Raw genomic sequence first — 6,330 nt, 5'->3', positions numbered from 1 at the left:
CGCCAGGGAGGCAAAATGAGCTGATCCCTGGAGCCAGCATTACACTTCAGCCATTAACACCAAACAGAAGGATATCTACATCATCATATGGAAGGAAACGTAAATGGATGGAGACACATATGGATCACATTAGTTTACTGTAAAGCTACGTCTTAGTTGGTGCTTATCTTGGCGAGAGCCGAGTTCAAATCAGCATGAAGTTTTAACATCTACTCTTGTGTAATGGAAATCATTACAAAGACTATCACACACATATATCACTCATGTAAAGCAATGTCCCGAACAAATCAAGTCCAAAAATCATTCAAGTAATCCAACAGAGCAAAAAAGAAACAAATCCAAATCCAAAATGCAAGAAAAACAAAGTCCAGCAGAAAAAAAGAACAAATGGAAAAAAACCCAGAATGATCTCACCCAACTGTTTGTTTGTTTGTTGACGCTTATTGTGTAGTTCAAGTGGCAGTAAAACAGCAACAAGTTGTCCATGAGATGCTCCAAGGTAGTATAGTTATTATTTAATATAATTTTCTTGTAAATAAAATCCTGAAAGCAAACTGGAACCCATTCAGTACCTGCCTAACCCTAACACAGACCTGCCTCCCTTCCTCCTCTACCTGTTTAAAAAAGACCAAGGCTCATGGGAGTTCACCCTTCTTAAAGGGGAATCCCTAATTAATAGATACAATGACTATGCAGTTACCTGGTCAGGCATTTTAACTACATGGAGTGTTTATTTAAACACTTGTGTGGCTAGTGCCACATGCTGACCACAAGGCTGTTGCTGCAGTCGGTCACTGGTTCGCCATGGTGGACCTCACAGATGCCTACTTTCCTGTCCCGATAAAACCCAGCCACAGAAAGTGCCTGCGGTTCATATTCCAGGGCAACTGTTGTAAATTTCACGTGCTCCCCTTCAGGCTGTCTCTGGCTCCACACACTTTCTCGAAGTGCAGTGAAGCTGCTCTAGCCCCCCTGACAGCAAGAGGCATCGGGATTCTAAACTATCTCAACGACTGGATCATATCCACTCAGTTGCCAGAAGACACTGTGGATCACATGAACATTGTCACCTGTCACCTGAGAAACCTGGGGCTTGACGTCAACATCCAAAAACCCGTTTTATACCTGACCAGTCTGTAACCTTCCTAGGCATACACCTAGACTCTGTGGCCATGATGGCCACCCTGTCGGACGACAGGGTGCAGAGAATGAGCGCGTGCTTCACTCCTCCTCACACAGCCCTAGTAACGTCAGCCTGAGCTACCCCCGGAGACTGTGTTTCATGGTCCAACTTGTTAGTAAATTATTTACAGATGTTTGTAACAGACATGTAACTAATATCGTTACTAGTCATTTTAGAAAAAAAGTGAACCCGAGTGGTGTTGTCCTCCGCAGGTTACTTCTATTGCATGTATCTTGTATCATGAATCAGTGTTTCAAGCTGCACTTTGATGGCTGGAATGTATTTCTGGTTTGTAAATTGAAAGTGCACCAAGAGTAACCCAACAATGAGGTGGGTCTCTCTGAAATGGAGAATTGCAAAACACACTATGAAAACCTTTCAGGCAAGGTAAAATGGTTTATAATTGAAAAAATAATGCATGTTTTCTTACTATTTATTTGAAACTGTACACAGGCTTTGCACCAATGAGAGGTTATAGCTTTCGTGCGGTGTTCAGTGAAAAATGTTACCCAGAGAAACACGATACGCCACAATAGAAAAAGAATGCCTGGCAATAAAGTGGGCTATAGAATCACTACGTTACTATCTGTTAGGGAGAGAATTTGTGTTAATCACTGACCATTCACCCCTCAAGTGGATGAAAGAAAATAAAGAACGGAATGCGAGGGTAACTAGGTGGTTCCTTACTTTGCAGATGTACAAATTCAAAATTGAGCATCGTAGTGGAAAAGAAAATGCGAGTGCAGATGGTTTATCACGGGTACATTATGGGGGTAATGAAGCCACTCAAACCAATAGGTTAGAGCTGGGGGAGAGGGTATGTCGCAAATAGAGGGATGTAAAAATAAAATAACAATGGAAATAACTGGGGATATTAACATTGTTATCTTAGTTCCTGGAATCCAGAGTTTCTATAACGGCGGGAACTCTGGGTAATAAAAAGCGGATGTGATTATAGAAACGGGTGTGTGAGGTAATTGGGCTGTATTGCCAGAGTGTGGATTAATACAGAGAAGAAACTGTGTATTGAGACCGGTAAGCTAAACCTTTTAGCCTGGAACTGCTACAGCTGTGTTGAAGTGCGAGGGTCTGTTATGCATGGCGCTTGAGAAACAAAAGTAAAGGAAAACAAACAGGACCCTGGTGGAAACCGAGAGTAACCGAGAGTAAGTTAGTTTGAACTTCATAAGTGACTCTTAAAATGTGTGTTTAAGGCTGGCTAAATGCTAAAGTCTGCCTCAGTGAACTAGGATTGACGTTGGTCTGTGAGACGAAGATTCCAGTCTCCCATTTGCATTTGCTGCCTGTTTGTTTACATATGTTTCAGTCGGGAGAATATGTGGATTAAGGGACAGCCGTTTGTTACTAAGAAGCCTGAGCCTATTGAAACACTTTGTTGTTGTTCCTCCCTGTAAAAGGAAAACGCACCTTAACAAAAGACAACAAACCAACAGTGTTTTAAAAGTTTTTTCTATATTAAGGACTGTTATAATTAATACTGGCCAGCAGATGGCGCCAGAACCCTAAACAGGGAAAAGACAATACAGAAACTTTGGACAGCATTGGTTACTTACCTGGAACGGCCAGTTGTCATACTTACCTGGGAAGGAAAAGAAGGAAACTACTATAGGGCTGGATGAATAATTGACTGTGACTAATCTGTATACAGTTTCAAATCTGTACAGGAGGTTTGGAATGCTTCAGACCTTAAAGATCATTGTGCTGTCGGAAATTGCCTGGGATGTTCAGTTCTATACTTGTGGTATGTGAGCTTGGATTAGCCAACCTCAGATCTTTAGTTAGCCTTGAAGAAGTATAAGATAGGGCCCCAATGTGTGGGCTAGGTTTTCTTTTCTTTATACAATTGATTGTTTGAATCGGGACTGTGCATTTACTAACTGGACCAACCTGCGGGCATCATTTAATTTGAAGTGGTTTTATTTTCTCTTTGATTTTTTGGTCAATTAAAACACATTCCTGTTCTCCTTCATCTGGTTTCCTGCTTGCTCTTTTTATAAAACACCTAAGCTGTGAGCAGAACATTCACACAGCAGTGTGGAGTAGTGGTTAGGGCTTTGGACTCTAGACCAGAGGGTTGTGGGTTCAATCCCTGGTGGAAGACACTGTTGCTGTACCCTTGAGCAAGGTACTTTACCTAGATTGCTCCAGTAAAAACCCAACTGTATAAATGGGTAATTGTATGTAAAAAATAATGTGATATCTTGTAACAGTTGTAAGTCGCCCTGGATAAGGGTGTCTGCTAAGAAATTAATAATAATAATAATAATAATATAAATCCCAGGTCGTTACAATATATACAGTACAATAGAAACTGCTATTCCACCAGTTTAAAGTTTACACCACTCCTATTTAAATTGTATATTTTTTATAATAAATGTTGTAAACTGTAAATAAGTAACACAGAATCCAAGGACGTTTTTGTTTCGTACTTGTTTTGTAACATTAACATACTGTTTGTTTTTACTTTGAGAAAAATGCAGTTACTGAACATGTTACCAATCACAAGAACTATGATTTCCCAGTGTTATGGCCATATGGCCAGTCTTTGGGGAGAATTTGTCATGTGCTTAGTGATGTCATTGCCGATGTCATTGATGATGTCATATTTGATGTCAAGTGTGACGGGAAACATACACATAAGGGTGTAGAGTTAAGGTTGAGTGGCTACCTTAACTTGCAATTTCCAAACCTTTTGGACTTTTACAACCAAATCTTAACATTACTTTAACAAAGTTTTTGCCATTGAATATGAATATATATATATATATATATATATATATATATATATATATATATATATATATACACACACACACACACACACACACATATATATATATATATATATATATATATATATATATATATATATATATATATATTGTAACACAGCAGGGAGGGGGTTAATATCCTCCCTGCATGAAAAACATGTGCAAATGCACATTGGTTTAATTTAATTGTTTTGTTTTATTGTTTAATTACATTTGTTTCATTGTTTGATTAGTAATTATCCCCAGCACCTGGCTATCATTGTAAATTAAAGCCAGGTGCAGGGCATTTAAAGAACGCAGCCAGTCTGTTCTGGGCTGCTGGAGAGTGAAGGGCCCTGCTGGGAGTGTGTTCAACTGTAAAGAAAAGAAAGGTAGTGTGAAACCTGATTGTGTTTTTGTGTTAAAACTGTATTTACTTTTGTTTTGGTTTGTGTTACAGGTAAACAGCTCAGCTATCCTGTTTTATAGTTAGGTTCCTATGTTAGTTAGTGCTCATTAGAGCTAGGTGTTTATTTTGTTTTGTCTGTTTATTAAATATAGCGCGTCAGCGCTTTTGAAATCAAGTTCCTGTGTCCTGGGTAATCTTTAAAGGGGCAACGAACTACCATGAGTGCCGGATCGTTCGCTATATATATATATATATATATATATATATATATATATATATATATATATATATATATTTCACGGTAGGCAGTCAAATACACCATTTCTGTGAAATTCGTGATATCGTGAATTTTCTGAGGTCCTACATATAAGGCTAGTATGATCTGTGTTCAGTCTGTATCTAGTTATTACCTCCTCCTCACACAGCCATAGTAACATCAGCCTGGTCCGAAATACTCTCTCCCTGACTCTTCTTGCTCTTCTGCTGGTTCTGTGACACCGCCTGGTTTCAATAAGCGGTACTTTTAACACACTTTGAGGCACCTAGTAAAGTTAGCGCCATTCAGTAAATACGATGTAATTTGCACACATTTCCACCCATTAACATTATTCATTCTATTTAAATGACTTGAACGCAGTACTTTTTTCCACATGTATATTTCCAAGCACTAGGTTGCCTGCCACTGGTTAGTGAATACAGCAGGTGTACAAAGCACACAATAAAGGGGCTTGCTGCGCACAAAACATGTTACCGCTGTTTAGTGAATGAGGTTCTGAGACTATGAAGTGAAATACCAGTTGAGGCAAATCTGACGCAGGTGATGTCACAGCCATTGCAATTGTAACATTCACTTCACCTATTCCAATAGGTCACACTTTAAACAGTACAGTACTGTGAATAATCTTTTGTGAATAGGGACCTCTGTTGCTAATGCTATAAAGGGACCAGTGATAAGGTTACTGAGAAAGTAGATTTTAACAATTGACAAATTGACTTGTAAATGTTCACTACAAGTAATGCAGTGCTTCTGCAATGCTGCTTTGTCAGACTAAGTCCATGGACTCTGCGTCTTCACGTTCAATATTCAGAAATGCCAGAGAAGAGAGGCACTCTTGTGACACATATAAGTATGGCCAAAAGTTTGGTATCGCCCTATAGAATCAACTCACATTGCTTTATAAAGTCGAATGAAACCTGCTGAATAATGTTATGTTAACATATTGAATTGCATACCGTTTGTAGTTTTCCATATAAAAAAAAAAAAACTGACAAATTAATATGACATTTAGAAATCTAACATGAAATACTGTACTACTATTATGGCTTCTGGGAAACACTTGCGATATCATTTAATAGTTTCTTCGATGACATGATGTTAAATAAAATATCTAAATTATGCTGGTATCGGTTTTTTTTATATATAATTATGTCTTGATCCTAAATTTCTAGGGGATGCAAAACATTTGGCCATAACTGTACATCTGTTTGTAAATGGAACTGCCCTTGGAAGCTATAGCGATGAATATTATTATTATTATTATTTATTTCTTAGACGCCCTTATCCAGGGCGACTTACAATTGTTACAAGATATCACATTATACATTATACAGATATCGCATTATTTATTTATTTTTACATACAATTACCCATTTATATAGTTGGGTTTTTACTGGAGCAATGTAGGTAAAGTACCTTGCTCAAGGGTACAACAGCAGTGTCCCCCACTGGGGATTGAACCTACAACCCTCTGGTCAAGAGTCCAGCGCCCTAACCACTACTCCACACTGCTGCCCCCATCATGAACAACACTGAATATAGCAGTGTTGTTCATGATGGGCCACTCAACAAGATGCTGTATATATTATCATGTATTATATTGGAACTGCATGCATCCACCCGAGACTGACCACGGTGCAAGAGCATGTTCGAGTCTGTTAATACACATCTTTAATAATCAATAATCTAT

The sequence above is a fragment of the Acipenser ruthenus genome, chromosome 13 (assembly GCF_902713425.1).
Source record: "Acipenser ruthenus chromosome 13, fAciRut3.2 maternal haplotype, whole genome shotgun sequence".
In the NCBI taxonomy this organism is placed as follows: domain Eukaryota; kingdom Metazoa; phylum Chordata; class Actinopteri; order Acipenseriformes; family Acipenseridae; genus Acipenser; species Acipenser ruthenus.
The sequence above is the reverse complement of the archived record's forward strand: the minus strand, read 5'-3'. Positions refer to the sequence as shown.